Genomic DNA, 26,400 nt, shown 5'->3' with positions numbered 1-26,400 from the left:
CCTTGTGATAGTTTCTTCCCCTGCGCTGAAGTGGAGCAGTGAACAGTGAGTAGAGAGTGGGAAAGTGAGAGCTTAATGTGCAGGCCAGAAGTTGCCCATCTTCTGCAGTTGGAGTTACATGCAGTTGTGTGCTCTCAGGTAGGAGACAAGGATCCAGACACGTGCAAAAATCTAAAACATATTTTATCCTCAGTTGCTTCAATTTTATTCGAGGTGTGCTCCATTGTTAATTTATTTTAATTTAGGATAAGTTAACATTGGTTATGGAAGACTTAGGAAGTGTTAAAGGTGATGACTGATAGTGAACTTCTCCTTCTTACTCATACCCTGATATTTCTTCTCAGAACACACAGTTGAGAACTACTTGGTCTCTATTCCCCTTGGTTCTAGAATCATTTCTTTACTTACAAGTATAAAAAGCTGTGTTTATGTATAGATGAATGATAAACTGTTTTCTCAAGACTAATATACAAAAACTCACCAGGTCTATAGTAAAATTGGCTAACTCTAAAGACATAGTGATTAAAGAAATAAGTTTCTGTTAAAATGAACTTGAATTGAATTCATATTTTGGTAAAACTAAATCGAAATGATTTTCTGTGAGAACTTTGATTTCTCTATCATGCACAGTTTCCTGAAGGTTACACATATTTCTTATTCACCATCTATTCTCTCCAAGCTTGTATTACCACACTAGGTCACTCAAGTTTCATATCTAATTAATCTCTACACTCTGGAATCTTTTCCCACTGATTCATCCTGCCTGATTTTGACAAGCGTTAATTTTAATGCAGTCTCACCCTAAAATCTCCTTGGGACTCTTTTTATTACCAATGTGGTTGATTACACAAACAAACAGTTGTTTGTCCTGTGTGGCTATGACTTATGCAATAATTCTCACTAAGAAATTTTATTTTCTTTCTTTTAACCCTACAGGTCCTTTGCATATATATTATAGCTATGGTTTTATGGGGCTTTGTGTGTGTGTGTGATCCTTAAGTGTACAGACAAATGGGACTCCATAGCTATATCTCTTCTTGGGCTCTTTTTCTTCTGTTTTTTTTTTTTCTTCAACTGTGTTTGTTTTTGTCTTGTGTTATTACACTTATGTTATTATTAGTCATTAGAAGCCTGTTGGTTTTCTAAGAACAGACAGAAATGGGTGGATTCAGATGGGAAGGGAGGTGAGAAGAACTGGGAGGACTAGGCAGAAGGGAAACTTGTCAGGATACATTATATGAAAAATGTCAATAAAACTGAAAAACACACATCGTTTTAAATTGTCTTATTATTATTTAGAAAAACATTGGTATTCATTTACAGATCCTTTGATTCTGGGCTGGCATTGTAGGTTTGGAGTATATAGCAGACAGAAGACCAGGGTGTCACTGCTTCTCTTCTCTGAGTTCACTCCTCTCCCCTTATCAAGTCTGGGTGAGGCTTGAGAGTAATGAGACACATGCGGCCTCATTTATCTTCATATCCCAGGCTGTATATGAGATGAAGCCATTTTGTTGATTAAGGCCATAGTTGTTAGAGTAAGAATGCCCCCCCCAGGACATTTGAACCTGTCATTTGAACCCTTGGTCTCTAGTGAGTGATTCTATTTTGGGGAGTATAGAAGAGTCTGCTTTTCTCTCAGCTTTGTGCTTGATACACGTGAGTTCTGACCTTTCTGCTTCAGCTGCTTCTGCTTTGGCATCATGGTCTCTTATCCACCTGAAATTCTAAACTGTGAAGGGACACCCTAGCCCCAGCAACTCTTACAAGGAAAATCATTTAATTGGGCCTGATTTACAATTCAGAGGTTTAGCGCACTGAGATTACGGCAGGGAGCATGGCAGTGCGCAGGCCGGTACAGTGATGGGTGATGCAGAAGATGCCAAGAGTTCTGCATCCCATTCCTTAGGCAGCAGGCAGAGAGAATAAGCCACTGGCCCTGCCTTGAGCATCTGAAACTTCAAAGCCTGCTACCAGTGACACACTTCCTCTAACAAGGCCACACCCCCGGAAGTGCTACTTCCTATACTTCCTATGTGCCTTTTTGGGTCATTTTCATTCAAACCACCACAGAAACCAAAATATTTTTTCCATCAGTTCCCTTTGTTACCGTGTTTCATTACAGCAACAGCCTCTGCCCTGCAGACTATCAAAGCAGACGCTGAGACTTATGGCCAACTGTCGGGCAGAGTGAATGGAATTTTATCTAAGAAGTGGGAAATAGCAAGAGCTGGAGAGGACAGGAACTCCACAAGGAGAGCAACAGAACCAGAAAATTTGAACACAGGGAACTTCCTAGAGACTCATACTCCAACCAAGGACTATTCATGGAGATAACCTAGAACCCCTGCACAGATGTAGCCCAGGGCAGTTCAGTGTCCAAGTGGGTTACATAGTAATGGGAAGAGGGACTGCCTCTGACATAATCTGATTGGCCTGCTCTTTGATCACCTCCCCCCTTACCAGGCCACAGAAGAGGACAATGCAGCCACTTTTGATGAGAACTGATAGACTAAGATCAGAAAGAAGGAGTGAGATAGACTAAGATCAGAAAGAAGGAGTGAGAACCTCCCCTATCAGTGGACTTGGGGAGGGGCATGCATGCAGAAAGGGGAGGGAGGGCGGGACCGGGAGGGGAGGAGGGAGGGGCCTATAGGGGGATACAAAATGAATAAAGTGTAATTAATAAAAAAATAATATATCTATGAAAAAATATTAATATGTTATATAATTATAAACTAAATTACTGAGATCTAATAAATAAAAACTTGTAATTCTATTTTAAAAAAAAAAGAACTAATATGAAGGTTATAGAGGTTCTCCCGTCTTTTTCAAACTCTGAATAACTTCGGTTTACGTAATTGTATATTGCTAATCTTTCTATATAGAAACCCTCATATTGTCTAATATATTTGAAATTGTATGTCTAGGCTGGGGAGATGCTCAGTGTGTAAAGCATGTTTGCTGCACAGATATGAATACCAGAGTTTGGATCCCTCGCACTTGCTTAAAAAACAAGGCTTAGGCCATAGCTGTTATCCAACTGCCCTGGGGCAGAGCAAGAGCATCTTAAGGCCTCAGTGTGTGTTTCTCAGTGTGTGTTGTGTTGAGGAAGAGTCCAGTCTCAAAATATAAGGTGAATCAAGATGGAGGAAGATGTCTAAATCAACCTTCAGTCTCTGGCCCTAAAATATGCATGCATGGGTTTCCATATTTGCACATGTAGAGAGGTGCACATAAAGGTGATTAATTGATTAACAATTGACTGTTGAGATTGTGTATTGATATCCTTGTGAATGCCCAAGTTTTACCATGGAATGCATGGACTCATATAATTTTGAAGGGCTGCATTTCGAAATCCTTCATTTCCAGGAGTACCTCTTTCTGAAAGTGTTCTGAATGAGGAAGAGTGCTCCTGTGTTTATGATTTCAACAACTCAATTCTTTTTAACTTCCGTCTCACAAGTCACCAGTTCAAGGTGTTAGTGTAGAGGCTAAGCACAAAGCATGCTGCTCCACGTCATCCACAAAGTACTTTTAGGCGAGGTAGTTTGAGAAGCAAAGATGCTTGACAACTACCATATTATGGTCAAACTACTTTTCTCTGAAGTTTAAAATGTCTCAACAGCTTCTAATCATCCATGAAACAAAAGTCAAAATCTTTGACATCTTGCTTATAAAAGCTCATAAAAGCTTCTATTTCTTCCCTAAAACCAATTTTCAGTTCCACACATCTCTAAAGTCTCTGAGAAGCCTTACAGATTCCTCACTTATGAATCTCCACAGCCCACTCCTCTTGTCTGAAGCCTACTTTAGTCCTTACTCTGCTAAACTCCATTGCATTATGGTCCTCCACACACCTTTCAGAAAATATGTTATTTTAATCCTCATGATTTTTTTCTTTTCAAAATTTCTGTGTTCATATCTCCTGAGTGTGACCTCTTGAGTAGGCGGCTGACTTATGAAATTACTTCCTTAGCACCCTTTAAAGGTACTTTATGTCAAGTTACTAGATGAAAAATGAGTGAGCATCAAATTAGAACATTGCTTTGTGAGAAGATGAAACAGGGGCTAGAAGGTTAAGATAGGTGCAAAGAAAATTAACTGGAATATTATTTTCTCTTCAGAAACTGGGAGACCTCCCATGGATACCAACCAACCTTGGAATACCAAGTTACAGTAAAACTAGGCAGCCCAGTAGAGGGACAGTTTCCCCAAAGCAGGAAAGATTCAGAGATGGCCCCTACTCTTGCTGTTAGGAGTCCCACATGAAGACCCCTGTGTACATCTGTTACATCTGTGCAGAGGGCTTAGGTGGGTCAGTTTCTGTGAGCCATCATGGGCCCAGCTTAGTTGATTCTGGGGGGGTTATGTTGTACATCACCCCTCTGGCCCTAGAATCCTTCCTCCCCCTCTTCTGCAGGTTTCCTCAAACTCCACCTAATGTTTGGCTGTAGATCTCTGCATCTGTTTCCATCAGTTGCTGGGTGAAGTCTCTGGGATGATGGTTTTGCTAGGTTCCTGTCTGCAAGTGTAGCAGAACAACATTAACAGTCAGGGCTGGGCTTCCTCTTGGGCATGGGTCTCAAGCTGGACTAGACATTGCTCGGCTACTCCCTCGATTTCTGCTCCATCTTTACTTCTGCACATCTTTTTTTTTTTTCAATGCAGTTTATTCAGGAACCTTGAACAATCATCTGACCCTTGGGAAAGCCAGCCCACAGCTTAAATAGCCTCTGGGTAGCCAACCCCACCGTGCCACGTGGGCAATGCAGATAGGTCCACATGGAAGCAAGCCAGATCCTCAGCCTTAGCCAAATGTGGAATTGTTCGTGACAGCGAGCACTCACTATCGGGAAGGTGGAAGGCAGAAACCAGCTCCATCTTTAAGGCATAGCATTCCGCAGCTCTCTACAGTTCCCCCTTTTTGTTTTAGACGCATCAGGCAAGAGTAGAGGTCTGATCTCTGATATTATCTTTTAGGCAGGGCTAATTTTAAGTCAGAAGTTTTGTGGCGAGGCAGCTGTCCCAACCATTCTGTGGGATGTCTTGCCTGGACTTCCAGGAGACGGCCAGTTTAGGCTCCATATTCCTTACTGTTAGGTATCTTAGCAAGGGCCACCCTCACGGATTCCCGGGAGTTTCTAGCTCTTCACAGAGCGCCCCGTTCCAGTTGTCTCTCCAGGTACTCTCTCTCTCTCTCTCTCTCTCTCTCTCTCTCTCTCTCTCTTGCTTTACCCTGACCAGATTTCTCCTGTCTGCCTAGGATGTCTCCTTTATTTCCCCTTCTCATTGACCCTCAAGCGTCCCCCCTGGAGCTCTCCCTGTTACTTAGCTTCTTTGGATTTACATCATGGTTACCCTCCACTTCTTATGCAAATATGCACTTATAAGTGAGGACATGCCATGTTTGTCTTTCTGGGTCTGGGTTACCTCACTCAGGATGGTCTTCTCTAGTCCCATCTATTTGCAAATTTCATAACACTCAGCTATAAAAACAATGACTGGAAATATTTTTAAAACTTGGGCAATGAGTACCTACTGAAGTTAATTTCCTACTCAGGATAGTGTGCCCTTAGACTGGGACACAGCACCCTTTCTTCCATATTGGTTGAGTTTCAAAGGGATAGCTTTGCTTAAGAAGGAAGAGCAAGAGAAAGCCACCCAGTCCTGGTGTATTATTTAGATTTTTGTTGCTGTTACAATCAAATAAGGAAGAAAGCGTTAATTTTGGCTTATATTTCCTGGGGCAGCAGGAGGCTGAACAGGAGTCTGGTGGATCACATTTCTGCCACAAACAGGAAGCAAAAGGAGCAAGAAGATGAAGAAGGCATAACCTGTCAAAGCCTACTCCCACAGAAACACACTTTTTGTCAGCTAAGCTTCACATCCTATAGTCTCATGACCTCTCTAAACAGATCTTACACCTACAGGTCAAGTGTTCAAATATATGACCTATGGGGGACATTTCTCATTTAAACGGCAACACTTGATTTGTAACTTGGCAGGACTTGTCTAAATGTCATATCCTTGAAGAGAAGAATCAACATTGAGCAGGGTCTTTGTGGTTGCAGTCATTGGTATTCATTACTTTTTAAGTAAGGAAACTAAACAATATAATTCATGATCATGTTTTCAGATATGTATGTCATTATACTTTTGTTTTCGTTTGTTTTCATCCTTCTACTATGCTTTCCCTGTCTCCTCTTCTCCTCTATAGTTGGTATTCTTCCTCTAGCCCAAATATTCTCCTCTAAAGGAAATTTTCTAAGTGCAGAAATTAATAGCCTATAGACAAAAAACAATTTTCAAGAGTTGGACCAAATTGGGCCAAATTTCAAGGCAATTTTATCTGTATGAAACTACGTTTTGAATTATGATATCACATTATGCCTTTAACTGTAAGAACATAGTTAAAATCCAGTATTGTCTTAGGCAATCATATCTACAGCATTTTTCCTCTCACAGATACATAGCTGAAACAATCCTTCTGAGACATTGCCTGGAGGGCCCCAGCTAACAAATTTCTATGGGGTCAGGATCTCTTAGCTGGCTAGCCAATTACATCAAACGGGGCTGTTGATAGACCACAGTTTTTTGTGTTCACCCCATTTCTGCCTCCTAAAAGGAATCAGAGAACCTGGCTATAAGCTTTTGGTGAGAAACATATCCCATATTCAGAAAAGTATGAGAAGAGAACCCACTTCTGCCCTGTGGCCCAAGAATCCTCTTCAGAAACCATGTCAAGCTTTCTGTCGATGGTGCTGGGCCCTGGACTCTTCTTGGGAGCCTGCATTCTATTGTTACCAGTCCATCTAACCATGACCTTGATACTTTTTCTAATAATCTCTACTACCTGTTTTCCATCTTAATATCTATTTTGACCCCCATCCTCTGAATCCTTTTGCTAACAAGCACTTGGATCTAGTTTCTTGTATTAAAGGTATTTCAGATATTTTAGAAATATAATACCGTTGAAAGTCCTCTGATCCAGGATATCCATGTGGGAAATCCTTGTTGTTCAGGTCTGAAAGTTCACAACTCACAAAATTTCATATGAGCTCTGCTCACACTTGCAGTTATTACCCCTGAAATAGTTACTCCATCTCTATAATATCCTAACTTTAAATTATTGCGGTATTGAGATTTTACTATCATAAAAAAAACCTTCTCTTTAAAGCAAAAGAATTACTGTTTAATAGAAAATTGTGAGGAAAAGTAAAAACTTCTAGATTTTTATTTACAGAATAAAGATAACATATATATAGTCACTATTTTTCTCAATTTAGAAGACTACATATACAATATTTTTCTTAGAGAATGTTCTTATAATGTGCACTCTAGAGACATATAAAATAATTATGAGTGAAAAAAAATACAACTTAGCTACATGGTTGAGTTCTAGGTAACCTGGGCTACAGAGTGGGACTTGCCTCAAGACAAATACAAGCAAGAAGAAACAAAATGATGCAGGAGAGAATTTCCTTTATAATGTTAAAACATTTAATGAACTGTTTTTTCCCTAGCTGTGATTAATATTTAAAACCAAGGCAACAGCATGAAATGTCGAGGAACATGTAGGAGATTCTGGATCATCACTCTCTTCAGTAAAGTGCCTTACTGGTGTTAGTTTCTTTTTCTTTTTTTGCCAGTCAAATACCTTTGTGTGTTTTGGACACCAAGAGAAGGCAGCTAGGGGAGTGAACCAGCTTGCTAGAGTTAAGTGAATGCAGTTAAATTTGTCTTGCTGATACGCATCGTGAAGAACTCCTAGGAACCACTAGAGAGATGATAATTATGGTTGGTGGTTTGAATGAGAAACATCTCCACAGGCTCGTGTGTTTGAATACCTGGGCCCCCGATGGCGGCACCTTCTGGGAGCGGGCTATGCTGTCGAAAGGGCTGTCTGGAGGAAGAAGCCTGTCATGGCTTCACCACAGTTTCAGTATGCTCCTTTGCTTTGTGCTGTATCGATGGCGCCAGCTCCGGTTCCTGCTCCAGCTGTTTACTGCATTCCTTCCATGACCTCGGGAAGAGCTCCACAGACCTTTGGTCAGTGTGTCTTATCCCAGTGACAAAAATTTAACAAATACAATGAATATCCATTGTTAGCCATCTCTCTCTCACACACATACATACACACACACCAATTAAAATTTGATTTTTCCCAGTCATGAAAAATAAAAATTAGAATTCTCTGTCCTTGTGTTAAACTCTGCTTAAACCAAGCAAAAGTGATTTAGCTACTTGCTTTAGGACATACCTGCTTCTAGAAGATAAGAGAATGAACCAGCTAAACGGATTACTTATCAGAACTAACAGCTTCCTGATCAAGACTTGCTTCAAGACCTCCGCTCTATGTGCCAACAACCTAGTTATGATATCTCCGCAGTCTAATTCATTTTTAGTTTTGCAAAACTCCTAGAAAAAAAATCACTGGGAGTAGCCCCTAAAACTATAGTTATGTTGCCTTGAAATCCTAATTTGCGACTGCGAGGACACTCAAGCCTGTGTTCTTAATGTGGTGAAGCTGATAGGCCTGTCTTTAATTAGCAATGTTTCTGACAGTATTATGGGAAATCATCTGGGAAAGCTCTCTTCATAGGATGTGTCTCGCCTATCCTCCACCTCTTTACTTTCTCAGTCATTTCATCCTAAGCATGTAGAACAGATTTCTGATAACTCAATAGTTAACCATTACAGAAGGTGACTGTAGCTTTTTTACTAGCTGACAATGTGTTGCTGTGTACTCAGAGCCTCCAGGCACTGTGATCAGGCCCAGTCTCCAGTCAGCTATCCTCACACCCAAACTTCCTCAACAGGTTTTTTAAGAAATTCCTTATTCTTGACAATATATCCAGAAACTAAGCTTATTAGCTATGTTTCTTTATTTGGGGCAATGTGTGGCCAGTTCTAGTAACTGCTCAGCTCTGATGGTGTCTATTTCCAACAGATCAACTACTCAGACCCAGCCCTCACCATAGTGATCACACAGTAGTTATAAACAGACTGCATCTCATTAGAATTACAAATGCAGTTCAGTAAGTATGATCAAGTCAACAACCTCATGTGATGTATGTAAAATGTAGAACTACCCTGTACTTAGTACAGGATTTCTTCAACTTTGTTGCTACCTAGATGAGAGTAAAAAAAGCTTAAAGTTAACCAAATTATATCCCCTATAGTCCCTATCTGAATGCATTTTACAAATGTAAAGAAACAGAGATACAACACTTAGTGACAGATCAGTGAGTATATTCCAAATATACTCCAAAATAATAATAATAATTTAAAAAATTAAATCACAAGGCAAGCTTCAAAACCTTTGTACTTTGGCTCACTAAATTATCTTAAGTATACTTACATTGTTGCTGCTAAAATTATAGGATCCTGTCACCTTAAATATTGTCTGCTGCCTACAAGAATCACATATTTAAATATTTCCATTGTCTGAGACTCTCTGCTTCCACTCCTGGATTTTTTTTTTTTTTTTTTTTTTTTTGCTGACCTGTGGCCAATGCCATGGTCATTAGCATCAGAACCTGAGCCTGAACAGGGCTTGTGGGCAGGGATAAAATGCCATCGTGCCTGTGCCTTCCTGTTAGCTGACCAGAGAAGCATTTGATAGAGAAAAGGCTTCTCTTTTCCATGTGTCATCTGTGCAGGGAAGAGATAAGCTCAGCACGGGCTATAAATTGTCAAATGTGCTATGTACTATGACAACAAATAGCTTCTAAGAGGTCATTATGCCAAAATGTGTCATAACTGATGTCATTAATTTCTGCAACATGTGCTATGAATACCGATATTAAATCTTGCCATGTACATATACTCACAATATTTTTATACAGACACAAAATTTGTAGGTACATATTTCAAATTGATGTAAACTTAAACTGTATTAAAATATATGCATGTTCTATGAGTGTATTGAGTTGTATGTGAATACCTAGCCACTGATCTGTGTGTATTAGAAACATAGAAGTTAAAATGTATACTTGTTATGATGACCTCACCCAAAATTTTTAACCAAAATTGGTATTTAAAAAATAAGCAAGGGAGAATTCCAATATATGTGAGAGGATTTTCAGTTTTTCAATTCTCAACCTCTAAGTGACTAAAACAAGATTTTCAGTAAATATGTTTTGATTCAGCTATTAATATCAAATGAAACACCTCAGGAGGTTGGCATGCCTGGAGGCATTATTCAGAGACAGAACTTGCCCTGCTCCCTCGGGGCACACATTGTTAGCAATCAGAGGCAGTTAACAAGCTTTCTGCTGTGTTCTCCCCTGGTCATAACTCCGGAAACTTTGGAGTAGTTCTTCAGGAAGCCCTTGATTAGAATTCCTCACAGTAGTCCAGCACGGAGGGCAGGAAGGGTGAACCCAGCTGTGACCAGGCGATGTACAAGGACAAGGTTGGTGATTAAGAAAAAAAAAATCCTTTCTCTTTGAAGCTAATCTAGCAGAAACACAGTGATTCCCAGTATATAACTAAACAGCTCTTTATCATCTTAGTTACTCAAAATGCAAGGATAGTAACATTAGTAAGATTACTGGTAAACCTCCATGTAATTTTATTTAGTTTTGAAAATCTCCCTGTAATTGTTTTGGTTCTGAAAAATTTATCATGCATGATTACAGTAACGAAAGCCATAGATTGCAAATTCATAAGCAGTGCTTTAAACGGGTTAGACAATTTTAGTAATTCATGACTAAGAAAATACATTTCATTTCTCTGTCCTGCTGTGGTCTCCTGAGTCATTACAGGAGGTCAGCACTTGCTTCAAGGCCGTGACAACTTGAATGTACTGGATTCTATATTTCCAGGATCAATCAAGAATGAGCCCATGCCCTCACCTGCCCTTCTGTTTTCTGAGAAATAGAGAGATCTTTGAACTAGTTAAAACTCAAAGGAAGAAATTTAAACCAAGATTTAAAAAAAATAAAATGCAAGTAAATAAAAACAGAATATTAGAAAAGAAATAGCCAAGAAATAGGCCTATGTAGAAAGAGATTTTTTAAATATTTTATTTATAATTATTATTAGTTACATTTTATTAACTCTGTATCCCAGCTGTATCCCTCTCCCTCATTCCCTCCCAATCCCACCCTCCATCCCTCATCTCCACCCTGCCCCTTTCCAAGTCCACTGATTGGGGAGGACCTCATCTGACCCTGTTTTATCAGGAATCTTCAGGACTGGCTGCAAAGTCCTCCTCTGTGGCCTAGCAGGACTGCTCCTCCCTTAGGGGGTGGGGAGGTCAAAGAGCCCGCCATTGAGTTCCTGTCAGAAATAGTCCCTGTTCCCCTTACTAGGGAAAACCAATTGGTTACTGAGCTACCACGTGCTACATCTGAGCAGAGATTCTAGGTTATATCCATGCATGGTCCTTGGTGGAGTGTCAGTCTCAGAAAAGACCCCTGTGCCCAGATATATTTGGTCCTTGTGGAGCTCCTATCCTCTCCATGTCATACTAACTCCCTCTTCTTTCATATCATTCCCTGCACTCTGTCGAAGGTTTGGTTATGAGTCTTAGTATCTGCTTTGATACAGTGCTAGGTAGAGCCATACTTACCGCCCTGCACAAAACTAAAGTCCAAGTGGATCAAAGACCTCAACATAAAACCAGACACACTAAACCGCTTAGAAGAAAAAGTGGGGAAGAGCCTTGAACTCATTGGCACAGGAGACAACTTCCTGAACAGAACACCAACAGCACAGGCTCTAAGAGCAACAATCAATAAATGGGACCTCATGAAACTGAAAAGCTTCTGTAAAGCAAAGGACACCATCATCAAAACAAAACGACTGCCTACAGACTGGGAAAGGATCTTCACCAACCCTATATCTGACAAAGGGCTGATATCCATAAAATATAAATAACTAAAAAAAGTTAAAAAGCAATAAATCAAGTAATCCAATTAAAAAATGGGATATGGAGCTAAACAGAGAATTCTCTGTAGAGGAATATAGAATGGCAGAGAAACACTTAAAAGAGATGCTCAACAGCCTTAGCCATCAGGGAGATGCAAATCGAAAGACCCTGAGAAAGGGATATTATATAGTCTAAATAGTATAATTCCATAATCTATGTACTAAAAATCTATGTACTAAAGATTTATAAATACTTTCAAAAGGAGAAAGTACAATACCCCAATAAGTATGACAAAATGCTATTCATCATAGTTACTAGAGAATGCAAATTTAAACACTGAAACAGATAAAATATGTCAATGATAAACACATACAAACATAATGAAATAGCTAATCTGAAAACACAGTAAGGATGCAGCAGTGGACAACACTTAGAAAGTCAGCAATTTCTTATAAGTGAGGCATTGTTTTAAATATATTAACTCACACATATACACTATTGCATTTCTATATACTTATCTAACAAAAATAATATGTAATTATAATGTTCTGTTATAGCAGTTCTCATAACAGCCGTATTTAACCAAATACACAATACACATAGCTGTCAGTTAGAAAATAAATCACAAGCTATTCATGATTGACCAGCATTGAAAGGGCATGAGACACAAATGCATACGACAATAATGACAGTTGCTGATGGCCATAATTTTAACTAAGGGAAATAAAATAACTTTACACATGCTAACGGGTACATGTGCTTAGTATATGGATACACGGGTTGGGAGGGTGGGCGTGCACAGAAACTATAGGAGATCACATTGGGTGCCCTTCACCAGGAAACGTCCTCCTTGTTTTTTGAGACGGAGACTCTCATTGGCCCAGATGAACCCATAAGGCTAACCTGGGTGACCATCGAGCACCAGAGAACCCTGCCCCTCAATCTTCAATCTTCCCAGCCCTGGGACTACCATCTCACATTAGCAAGTGCCACTTCTTTTTATGTGGGTTCCTTAGCCCATAGCTCACTTCTTTATCTCTGTAAGGCTTAATGCTGCACAGTAAACCAATTGCTATTATTAGCCTATTCATGTGCGTTTGTACATTTTTAAAATTTATTTTGTCATTATGTTTCACTGGCCTCCCCGGGATGGCGAATGATGAATCCTGCCTACACCTCACCTCCTTGCTGGATGTATCCCAGGAGGGCTGGGTAGATCAGGGAGAAGGTAAGCTTTGGCCTTAGGAAGTCAAGCCTGGCCATGAATAGTCCCTGGCTTTGTGGGATGGGATTTAGTCTCGAAGCCTTTGGAGGTCAAGGAGGCTCTGGTTGGACTCTGCCATCTTGAACCCACGCCCTGTGTGTTCCTGTTGTCCAGATGCTCTTCGCAGGGGGATCAGTAGAGCTGTGGATTCCTTTGGGGATGTTGACCCTGGTATCTAGGGGCTGCTCTCAGGGAAGTGGGAGGGATCCCAGTTCTGATTGGTGGAATCGGGGACCTGCCTTCCTAAAGACAGAAGGCCTCACCTCCTGCATTTTGCGCGATATCGGGATTCTTCGTGAGACCTGGACTCTGCATGGATCCTGGCCCCGTATTCGAGTTCTGCCCTCAGGGAGGCTGAAGGAATCAGAGTTTTGGCTGTTGCAGAGGGGCGTCCCTGGGACTGGGGACGGGTGCTCCATTTAGGTAGATCTGCACAGGGCGCCACGGGATCTTGTGCGACTCCTGAACCAGGAGACAGCGGTGCGAGGCCTGGACTTGTGGTCCCGAGCTCCCGGGATGTCCCCTCCTGTCAGGGAAACACCGATGTTGGTGTTTGGGGATCAGGTGTTAGGTTATTCAACATACCTGCAGTATCTGGTCATGCGCTGCTCAGAACAGCGCCCTCTGGTCACGTCCATCTTCCCTATACATTCCTTCTGTGCCTCGGAACAACAGACAAGGGGTAAGGGTGCAGGCTGTAGAAAAATTTTGTCAGTGCAATTCTACCAGGGGAAAGGATGATCAGAAAGCGAAGTGAACCTCGCTCTAGAAATACACGTTGAATACTGATCTCAATTAGGAAATACAGCGCAAGAACTTAGCTAGAGGTCAGCCTAACAGGAGCTGGCCTGAGCACAGGTTGAGCGATTGGTAGTTAGGCCCATTCCGGGTGTCAGCGCCCAGTTGGGAAGATTAGTGTGTGGTAATAGATCATCCATGGGGATCTCTTTAGTCATGTGAAGTCAAAACTGTAGAGCAAACAGAATTTAAAGTCACAATGCCTAGCGGAGAGAAGGAAGAGGCAGAAGGCAGAGTTGACCTTGCCGGCGGAGCAGACTATGCTGGATAAAATGAGTTTGAGAGTTCATAGGAAAATTTGACACCTCAGGGAAAGGTGAGAAGCAGAGGCTTCAACTTAAGTAGAGTGGCCAGAACATCATTCAGCATAGGACAGAAAATATTGAAATTCAGAAATAAGCACATTCATGATTCAACAACAAAATTGTACACCATTTTCACAGCATGGGACATGGTCGGGGGTATAAGATTTTCAGAAGAAATGTAAAGATTTCTGTTGAAATCAGATATTCCACATCTGTACTAGATGGGTAGTATACGTACATTGCTTTTGCTGCCACCGTTACTTTTTTTTTTTTTAATATGATTCAATTGTAACATACGGAACCCAAGAAAAAAGTCTAAGTCATGGTTCATGGGTAGAGTATCTGTGGGAGTTCCCTAGAAACATCTCACAGGCTAAGACATAGCCTCACATTGGTTTAAATGATCTAACAATAGAATACCACCATAATTGAGGAGGGCATTTCAGAAACACTTTTTATTTTATAGATACATGCCCGTTCTATGTATTTGTGGCTTGGTATTCGGAAGTAAAAGCAGAGTAGTACAGGAAAGAGTTTCAAGTGCAGAATTTTTTTTTTCCACATTGATGCACAGAGTTTTGGATTTTTATGAAGAGTCCCAAATATGCTCTCATTCATCTGATGTCAAAACAAGACAAGGAGATATATTTGGGTACTCTAACTTTGCATAAAGTGTGTGATCAACTCTTTTCAGTGGAGCACATCATTTAGAAATGATTACAATCACAGAAGCTACAATGATGAAGGGGCTTCCAGAAGGTTCTTTTTCAGGTATATAGCCTGTTATGACATTTTGTGAAATGGGTTTTCACTTGCGTTTTCATCTTTAAAATTTAGATGAGTCATCTATAGCTCATTATGCCACTGAGGATGGAGATTTATGTCTCAGAACAATGTATATATTTTGTGGCAGCAGACTGGATAGTGATAGCAGCCTAGCACACGCTTTTATGGAAATGGTAACATGAAAATGAATTGCAAAGCATTTCTCTGTCATATGCAAAAAGCAATACCAGGAAACTTGCCAACAGGACAAAACTACAAATTCTACCATTGCAGCTAAAAATGACAACTCATGAGAGAAATCACAGCTAGCTTTTATACATTCAATTAAAAGAAAGAGTCTTGCTTAGTAGAAATCTGTCTTAACCTTCATTTTCCATCTTTGCTTTCACAAATTTTAAAGTGAAGGTCAAAGTATGATATATCATAGTGAGGATTCAAATCAAAGAAAGAATCCTCTGTGCATATCATGTTCTAAATAAAAATTGGATATTATTGTATAAGTGACCTCTGTGAGTCTCATTTTGAAAGGTGAGATTTGAGGAGCTGGGAAAAATCATACAGAATGTATAACAAGAATTTTGATTTCCTTTAGTTCAGTTGAATTTTCATTGCCCATGTGTTATACAAATGACCTATGCCTTCCTGTGATTCCAAGTGGGGAAGAGTCTGATGCTGGGAAGCAAGCTGTGGATTTTTTTCAGAGTGAGTTGAATGTGTTTCCTGGTAGAGAAAACCTTCAAAGCACCTTTCTGTTATAATATCACTATAGTCTCAGCAACATTCAACAAGCTTCTGCCCTGTGGGAGCTCTGGCTGACAGAGCAAGAATTCAACTCCAAAAATGACAATGATTATTTCAGAGTTACTTTAAGAACTGTTCTTAGAGGGACTATCTCTGACATGAAAACATGGGCTGGCTCTTTGATCACCTACCCCTGAGGGAGGAACAGCCTTACCAGGCCACAGAGGAAGACAATGCAACCAGTCCTGATGAGACCTGACAGGCTAGGGTCAGAGGGAAGGGGAGGAGGACCTCCCCTATCAGTGGACTTGGGGAGGGGTATGGGAAGAGATGAGGGAGGGAGGAAGGGATTGGGAGAAGAGGGCTACAGCTGGGATACAAAGTGAATAAACTGTAATTAATAAAAAATAAATTAATTAAAAAATTGGACTTAGGGTTTTACACACATAAATTTCCATCTGTGTAAGCCCCAGGAGTTGTGGGCTATTTTGTATTTTTTTTTATTGTTGTAAGACAAGCAGGTAAGCAAACAAACAAAAGCACAATACATACAATTTAGAGTCTCAACTGTTTCAAAGAGTGTAGCTCAGCAGCATTGACTGTGCCCAGGTTATCATGTGACAAAATTAATAACATTGATTCAGAAAACCTGAGATTCTACGTTCAGTGTACAGGTCTTCATTGTCCCCAGTTTCCCCAGTTCTGCCCATCACCACTCTACTTTCTGTTATGTCACTCTGAATACCTTGCACAAATAGAGTCATTTAATGATGGGTTTTGTATAACTGACTGATTTCACTTTAAAGTAGCCACATCCAATTCATGACCTCAAGAATGAATAATATTACATATGTTTATACTCTGTTTTGTTTATTCTTGCTGCCAGAAGTTTTGGTTCTTCTGACCTCTGGGCTATTGGAAACACTGTTTTTATGAGTATGGATTTCTAAATCTGATGATTTTTCTCTGTTGCATAACACACATTAAAAAATATGCTTATGAATATGAACTCTCTAAAGAGCATTTTGGCAGATTTGCTAAGCAGATTTACTCGCTTCTGTTTGTGATACAACACCATTATCACCCATTGCTGAGTTTCTTGTTGGTGCATCTCATTCATCCAAAATAATACTCATGTAGTGCCTTCTTGATAAGATACCCTTGGCAGGGTTGCCTAGCATGTTTAAAACAGGGTTACTCTCTCATCAATGAAGTATATCCATTCACATGTTTCCATCCTCCATTGCACAAGTAGAACAAGCTATATTTTACCTTATTCTTAATTCTATCGAAATAATTTATTTATTAATTAAAGGTTTTAAAAAGTTTTTATGTATCTGTAAGTGTGTGTGCATGCATTTGCATGTGCATGTTTGTAAGTATATGTGTGTATGTGAGCGCATATGTGTGCATGTGTGTGTGTCTTCACAGCTGAGTACGGGTGCCCTTGGAGACCAGAGGAATCCAGGTCCCCTGGATCTGCTGTAACAGATAGTTAAGAGCTGCCTGGGGTGCGTTCTAGGAATGAACTCTGGTCTTCAGGCAGAACAGCAAACCCCCTAACAGTTGGGTTTTTTGTTTTGGTCCTTAAATTAATTTTAAAGCTGTCATCAATTTCTCTTTGTAAATATGCAGGCAGTGACTACTTTCTGCTTCTCTCTGTACAGATTCAATAGAATAAGTTTACTGAAATTCTCAGGCACAAAATGCAGGGCTTGCATGTAATTTCTTTTACTAAAATCAAAGTGTCTTTGTTCTGATTTTTTTTTTTTTACTGTGCTAAAGCATATTCTCTTTGTAACTTTTATAATCTAAAGCTTCACGATGTTCTTTAAAGTGTTGATAATTTTTATAAGTCTTAAGGAAGAAAATAATAAGCAGTATAGTAATGCCCACTTGAGTTACATGCTCCCCAGGCACCTGTTCTTTGCACTTTAATAAGTTGTGAGCTTTTACATTAGTAGACATCTGCTGAAAGAAAACTATCTCTGATAAAGTATGAGAGCTATATTAATAGACAAATATGCAGGTATAGATTTAGAGGTAAGTTTGATATCATGTCCAAAATAATAATGGTGGGATTATTACTGGGGTTTATGACCTAATTTTAAGTACTAATGGAACCAAATCAAATACCCAGAAATAAACCCACACACCTACAGATACTTGATTTTTGACAAAGAAGCCAAAACCATACAATGGAAAAATGGTAGTGTCTTCAACAAATGGTGCTGGTCCAACTGGATGTCTACGTATAGAAAAATGCAAGTAGACCCATATTTATCACCCTGCACAAAACTAAAGTCCAAATGGATCAAAGACCTCAACATAAAACCAGACACAATAAATCTGTTGGAAGAAAGAGAGGAAGAGCCTTGACTTCATCGGCATAGGAGACAACTTCCTGAATAGAACACTAACAGCTCAGGCTCTAAGATCAACAATTAAAAGGGACCTCATGAAACTAAAAAAGCTTCTGCAAAGCAAAGGACACTGTCAAAAGAATAAAATGACAACCTACAGACTGGGAAAAAAATCGTCACCAATCCAATATCAGAAAGAGTGCTAATATCCAGAATATATAAGAACTCAAGAACTTAAACTCCAACAAAACAAATAATACAATTAAAAATGGGGTACAGAACTAAACAAAGAATTTTCAACAGAGGAGTATTAAATGATGGAAAAACACTTAAAGAAATGCTCAGTTCAGTGTACTTAGCAATGAGGAAAATGCAAATCAAAACAACTCTGAGATTCCATCTTACACCAATCAGAATGGCTAAGACCAAAGACACAAGATACAGCACATGCTGGCGAGGATGTGGAGAAAGGGGAACCCTCCTCCATTGCTGGTGGGAGTGAAAACTTGTACAACCACTTCGTAAATCAATCTGGTGCTTTCTCAGAAAATTGGAAACAGCTTTACCTCAAGACCCAGGGATATCACTCCTGGGCGTATACCCGAAAGATGCTCCACCACACAAGAAGAACATTTATCAATTACATTCATGTTCATAGCTTTATTTGTAATAATCAGAATCTGGAATCAACTTAGATGTCCCTCAACTGAAGAATGGATAAATAAATTATGGCTCATTTACAGAATGGAATACTACTCAGCAATTAAAAACAAGGGAATCATGAAATTTGCAGGCAAATGGATAGAACTAGAAAAGATCATCGCTAGTCAGATAACCCAGAATCAGAAATATTACACTTCTTTTTGAGTGGGTCTTAATAGCCATATTTCAAGAAATGAATGAGCAAGGAATGTGTATATTCTTCCTAATAACTTTTATCACCAACACTTTTTTTTGGTAGAACTGTAAAATTAATTTAATTCAGGTAGTAAAATTTTCTAGTTGCAGCAATGGCTTTTCAGCACCTTGTGGTGGGTGTGTCGTGATTCTTGCAGCTCACTGATAAAGCCCTTCATCAGCCCATAGTTGAAAAAGGGAAGAGTAGAGATTTGGGATGACGTTTTTATCTGAACTTCTTTGTAGCTTCTTTCCACAGTCACCCAAACAAAGGGATGTTCAAGTGTCACTATACTCAGAGGTGTTATCTGGTATTCCTTGCAAATAATCCAATATCTGTCACTTTGCGTAATGCATAAAAATTTCTGGTGCTACACTGGAGATGCCTTTAGTTTTGAGAATATCAATGGAGAAATGTACTTATTTTCAGGAATACGTTTTTTCCAATTTTTCTCTTTTGTACTTACATGGTCCTTTGAATTCCACAATTATTTTTAACATTGTGCCCTTATGCTGGTGGCAAAAAATCGCATTAGGAAAATAGAGCCCTTTTAGTTTATACTAATTTGTGTAATATTCTTTATGACTATGGAGTCTGTTTTTACAAAATACAAGAAAGCTGTTTTGTGTAGAGATGAAGCCTATTTTCCCCAAAGTCTTAAGATAGATCAAAGAATATTGTCCTATTGACTGCAAAGTGTATATTCACTTACCCATTGAAAGCATTACAGAAAGTTATTTGTTACACCTGACAGCAAACAGGTTAAACTTAATTTCCACAGCATCCTATTTTTTTTAGTTGGTATCACCATATATATTTATTTTTGGAAAAATGTTCTCCTGTCAGTTCCCTGGAGTCAGTGAAATGAGAACCTTTATGTTCCCCTTGGTATTCAGATAACATTTTAGGCAAATACATATTTGACTCACTTAATTAAGTCCCTGGATATATTGATGAAAGAAAAGAAGTTTTACCTGTGGATTTCCAATGTAACTTCAATTTCATAGCTGTGAATAGGCATCAAGTGCAGACGAGGTTATGCTTACTCTGATTCTGTCTTTTTAGTTTATCTTTCCAATCTACTCAACATTAGGCCTTGGGCTGCTAGAGGCATCTCTTGCGTATTTCTAATTATCCTCACACATTGTTTCAAAGGAGATTGCTTTCTACAGAAACGCTTGAGGTTCAACTAGAGATAGTCTCTTCTCCGTTACCATTGCTACCCTCCCAACAATTCACTGATGCATTAAGCCAGTCAAAGTTCTCTTTGCTGAACTGGGAAAAATATCTATCCTACATTTTCTTCTAATTTCTTGCCGCTATCAGATAATGACATCCATTCCCCAGGTTCCTTGTTGCCAGACATGCATCTCATAAAATAAAACAAAAAAACAAACAAACAAATAAAAACCAACCACATCCCAAGACAATTTTGACCCAAATTGTAATCTATAGTTGAACCATTCACTATTAGTTTATAAATTACTTTTCAATTTACTCTTATGAAACAGATCTCTGTCTTTTAATATATGATGGATACAAAGTCAACTCAAAAACTAATCATCCCTCCTCTATTCAAATGACACATGAACTGAAAAAGAAATCAAGGGAACTACACCTTCTACAAAAAATAGAAAATATTTTGTGATATCTCTGACCAAAAAATTGAAGTACTTGTATTATGGAAACTTTTAGAGACTGAAGAAAAAGAATTGAAGATGTAAGAAAATAGAAAGATTCTATGATCATAAATAACCATCCTACCAAAAGGATTCTACATATTCAATGTAATGCCCATAAAAATTCCAACAGTTTCTTACTGATATTGAAAGGACACTTTTCAGCTTCATATGGAACACAGAGAGAGAGAAAGAAAGAGAGAGAGATGCACTCACATCCAAAAAGAAGAAAGAAAACAGGATAGCTAAAAACCCTTCTGATTAATAAAAAATCACAGGAGATACCACTATCTCTGATTTCAAGTTGTACTACAGTGCTATAGTTATAAAAGACAGTATGCTATTGGCACGAAAACAGATACATCAATCAATATAATCAAATTAAAGACACACCTATAGATACATGGACTTTTTTATTTATTTTTTATTTTATTATTATTATTATTATTTTTGGAGAAGCCAGAAATACACACTGGGGGAAAAAAAAGCATTTTCAACAAAGTTTACTGGTCAAACTGGATGGCTGCATGAAAAAGAATCAAAATACTTAACACCTTGCACAAAAGGCAACTCTAAATGAGTCAAAAACCTCAACACAGAAGCAAATACACTGGACCCGGCAGAAGAGAAGAAGTAGAAAAGCTTTGCAGTCAGCGGCATAGGAAAAGACCTTCTACACAGAGCTCCATTACCACAGGCACTAAACTGAATATTCCAAAAATGGGACCTCATGAATCTGAAAAGTTTCTGCAAGGCAAAAGACATTATCATTGCATCATTCTGATGGGGAAAAATGTTTTAACAAGTATACATCTGATAGAGGACTGACATTCAAAATACACAGAACACTAAAAAAACCTAATTAACCCAAATACAAAGTAATGTACAGATCTAAACCAAAAATTCTCAAAAGAGAAAACTCAAAAAGCTGAAAAACACTTAAAGATAGTTCATCATTAGCAATTAGTGAAATGCAAATCAAAGCTACTTTGAGATTCTCTTATACTTGTAAGAATGGCTAAGATAAAAAAAAATGTAACAACTCTTGTTGGCAGGGATTTGGGGGAAGATGAGCACTCATGCATTGCCATTGGGAGTGCCAACTTTTACAGTCATTAACTTAAGATCCAAGGATACCACTTGTGAGCATATGAGATCTCATGAAACTGAGAAGTTCTGTAAGTGAGAGGACACGGTCAATAGAACAAAACAGCAGCCTACAGACTAGGGAAAGATCTTCACCAACCCTACATCAGACAGAGGGCTGATATCTAACATAGACAAAGAACTTAAAAATTAAACCTCAACAAATCAAATAATCCAATTAAAAATGGGATGAGTGCAGCCAAACATTGGTCAAAGTAGAGGGAGTCTTGTGGAAACTGGGGGAAGGATGCAAGGACCTGGAAGTGACAGGAGCTCCACAAAACGACCAACAAAGACAACTAACCAGAGCACTGAGGGGCTTGTGGAGACTGCAGCACCAACCAAGGTCCATGCATGGACTGGACCTTGACACCCCCCCCCACAGATGTAGCAGATGGACAGCTCAAGGTTCACGCACATCCTATAAAAAGGGGAGCTTAGGTTGACTCCCACCTGGACTCCCTGCTCCCTGCTTTTGATCAGTTTTCCCTGAGTGTGTATGCGTCTTGTACATCCTGTCACAGCCCTGTAAGTTCATGTCTGTGTCTAGCAAACACTGTTTCTTTAAGTTATTCCCAGCTTTGCCTCTTACAGTCTTTTTAGCCACACCTCCACAATGATCTTCGAGACGTGGAAAGAGGAGTTGTGATATAGACGTCCTATTTAGAGCTGAGGGCTCTACAGTCTCTTTTCTGGACACCTCGATTAGTTGCATGTTAATTGCCTTCTATTGTAAATAGAAGCATCTCTAATGAGGCTTGAGAAACAGCCTAATCTCTGGGTACATGGATAGGTCATAAGCAGGTGGCTTAATCTAATGCCCATTTAGCAGAATTAGTTAATGTGTATATATAATTATATATATATATATATTACTTATCATAATATATATATGATAAGTATATATATAAGTATATATATATATTATATATATGATAAGTAATGCATTCCTTCCTAGGTTCTATGGTCTGTCTAGTCCCTAATAACAGTGACATGTATGTGTTTCATCTTTTGAACAGGACTCAAAGCCAATCATCAGAATGTAGTTCTTGACTTCCATGATGTTTGTGCTAACATTACATCAGTGTGTGAGTCTTGCCAGGTCTGCTGTGACTGTAGCTCAGTGTTCACACCCAGGTAAGACTGATGATTACTCTCTCTTTCTACAGCAGCCATTGTACCTTTCGGCGCTAGGAAAGCTGACCATCAGGTGTATATTTTTTAGGTGAGTAGCAGATTGACTTTTTTTTTTTATGTTCTGATTCGAGTGCATAGTTCCTTCAGCCGTTGGGCCTTACTATCAAGTTCTGGGAACTGGATGTAATTCTTGGGGTGTGGTGGAAGTCTATGCAACATCACTGTCTAAAAACTCAAAAAGAAGTAACACATTCCTGGCAAATGCTTTTTATTTATTACCCTGTGGTGTCGGTTGATGGTTATCCATTTACAGGGCAATCCTATTTATGCTCTTCTTTTGTATGTGTCTGTATTTATTATGGGGAGCCTCTGCAGTAGCAGTTTCCGTGTAATTTTCCTGAAAGGTTTTTAGTATTATTTATTCCTTTACTTACTCTGTCGTTTGCCCTGCCTTCCTATTCCTCACCCTGTTTTATGCCCCTGCTCCATTCTTCGTCGTTAATTCTTTATACCACTTCATGGTTGCTTCTCTACTCGGAAAACTTCCCTGATTCTGATTCCTTACTAATTTCCTGACCTTCATATGTGTATTCCAAATAAAACATGTCTTTTTCTGACTTGTGGGTATTAACTGGGAATCTTCAGATATGTATGCATCATTTGAAAGCTGTCACTCTTTTTTTAGTAGTTATTCAGTATTGTAAAATGTAAGTATGTATATGTAGCAATTTTCCCTTGTTTTTAAAAGCTGGACCACTAACTACATTTTAGGAGTCTTTGCACTACCAAGATATTTGAGCTGCATGACTTAGGGCTATAGAAACTCTCAATTCAAAGGGTTCTGTGGGAGGAACGAGTTTGTAAACATTGGATGTTGCTATTGTTTTTTCCTCATTCCTAGACATATATTTCCATTATCACAAGAGCAAAGAAAGAAAAAAAAAGGAACTCTTTTGTTTCTATTGAAAATAACCTTGTGAGGACATCATGTTATTCCTATGGGAAAGCAAGCACACTTCCATTGTGTGCAAAAGAGTTGGGATGTTTCCCTCGTGGCCCATTGTTTAAAGAACAGACTTTGGCATTTGTAAAAGCTGCATGCACAGCTGTTTCAAATGAATCTTTATATAAAGAGTTTTCAGGGGGAAAAATCTATTTGCTAAGACAAAGCAGGGTGACTCCCCCCCCACACTTCGCTTACATAATAATTAGACATATAGAGATATCTGTCAGCCCTAAGAGCACTGATTCTGCTGCCTCAAGAACCCACGGGACAGCTCTGAAGATTTTGGCATGAGATTAACCTACAAAGACACTGTCCTACATCTGGTTTTCCCACGTCCTCCCATCCTGGATCCCATCCCAGATTTCTGATGTAAGCTAGCAAAATGTTCAGCATCTTAAGGGAAATATAATAAGCTCAATGCATAATCTGCCTGTACTGCTAATGTACTAAACTTGCATTTAATGTGTCTTTGGGTAAGGAAAAGGTCTCTCTGTCAAATATAATTTACATTCCAGAACACTATTTTTTTTCTGGAGTGTGATAAATTTTCATTTGTAAAAGCTAAACAGTGTTATATTTTTAGTAACAAAATTAGTAACTTAGAAGACTTTCTCAAATGTGGCCATTTGATTGTGATTTTTGTCATATATATATTATATGTATAGAAGTATACATATACTCACACATTACAGAAATCTGATTATATATTCCTGCAAGATCCCGAGTCCATGTTACTTATGAAATGTACTTGAGTCAAGTCTACACTTACACAACTGAATCAAGATGGGCAGGTAAGACAGCATTGTGTCAGCATTTGAAATGAAAAAAAATTATTTGCAAAAAAGATACTTTCTGCTATTTTTCAATCTAATTTATATTTTTGAACCATATCAAGTTTTAATAGAAAACTATTATACTAAATGAAGTAATCGAGTCACAGAAAATCCAACACCATGTAATATCTCTCCTTTGTTGACTCTGTAGAGGTAGACACTAGAATGAGGCTAACACGTACTGGAAGAGAGGCAAGGACCCACATAATAGTGGAAGGAACCAAAATTTGAGCTAGACAGGAGGAATATGGTCAAGACATTCATTCCGTAACATGTTTTTTATGACTAGTAGTGAAGTTTTGAAAATACTGAGAGTGGCTGCAAAGTGTTCTCTTCCAAATGTAGCTTTGTGAATTGATGCTTGTTGAAGGGACAGTTTAGGTATCAAAAGCCCACACGAGGCCCAGCCAATCTCTCTCCCTTTGTCTCTTTTTGTGCTCCTACTGGCTCTGTCTTCTTAATCAGAAGTGAGCTCGCAGCTACATATCTAATGCAATGCCTGCCTTCATGTTTTCTGCTATAACGATCATAAACTGTAAGCAAGGCTCCAGTAAAATGCTTTCCTTTGTACATACTCTTGATCATGGTGTCTCTTTGCAGCAATAGAACAGCAACTAAGATCTCCAACACACTTGGCTTTTGTGTGAGTTTTGAGGATCTGAACTCAGTTCTCAAGTACTTTATCCTTCGAATCATCTTCCTAGATAATTGCATTATTAACACATTAAACTTAAAAATATGAAAGAGAAAAACATGCTTTGAATATATATTCTAGTAAATTCACTAGTATATGAAACTATTTTTAGTAATTTTCTGGAAATACAATTGAGAAAGGGATCAGTAGTTTCATTTAAAACTGAAAGACAGTAGCACAAATACCAAACTTTCGATGTTGAATTCTTTTATCTCCTTTCTTCAGTTCCACTTTAGTTTATGTAACTGTGGGATATAGTTCAGGTACTCTAACTCTCATGTAGTCATTTATGTGAGTGATGAATCTGAATTTTGGTATAAACCCCAAAAATCCAAATAAAAAGTTCATACATACCCATTATATACATATATACAGATTCATGCAAACTCACACATGTATACACATATGAATTATTGAGACACCAAAAATAGAACAGCAAGTTGTTGTTAAACAGGAAGCACAGTGTTTATTGCTCTTACTCATAAGAAAACTATGTATCACCTTTCCCCTTTCAGGAAGGTAAGCATCTGTGCCATTGTCACTATCTCGATACATTCATGGTAACTGCAATACATTTAGACAGTTTTACAAGGACATTTCTGTGGGTTAGGTGATAAAATGTATGGACTTTATACATTGGGACTCCTAGACTATGATCTATGTGTTTTATATTCAATAGGGTTTCCACAAGTTGGGCAATTCTTGACTGAGCAATGCTTTAAATGGCTTATTTATTTAGATGAGTGTTTGGAATATAGGTAATATAAGAGGTAAATCAACATTTACCAAATAAAATAAATGATATGACTGATATTCCCATGCTGGATATTCTTCCATGAGATGTAGTATTGTGGTGTTTTGACAGTAAC

This window comes from Meriones unguiculatus, chromosome 21, assembly GCF_030254825.1.
Source record: "Meriones unguiculatus strain TT.TT164.6M chromosome 21, Bangor_MerUng_6.1, whole genome shotgun sequence".
NCBI lineage: Eukaryota > Metazoa > Chordata > Mammalia > Rodentia > Muridae > Meriones > Meriones unguiculatus.
Note: the sequence above shows the minus strand (reverse complement) of the source record.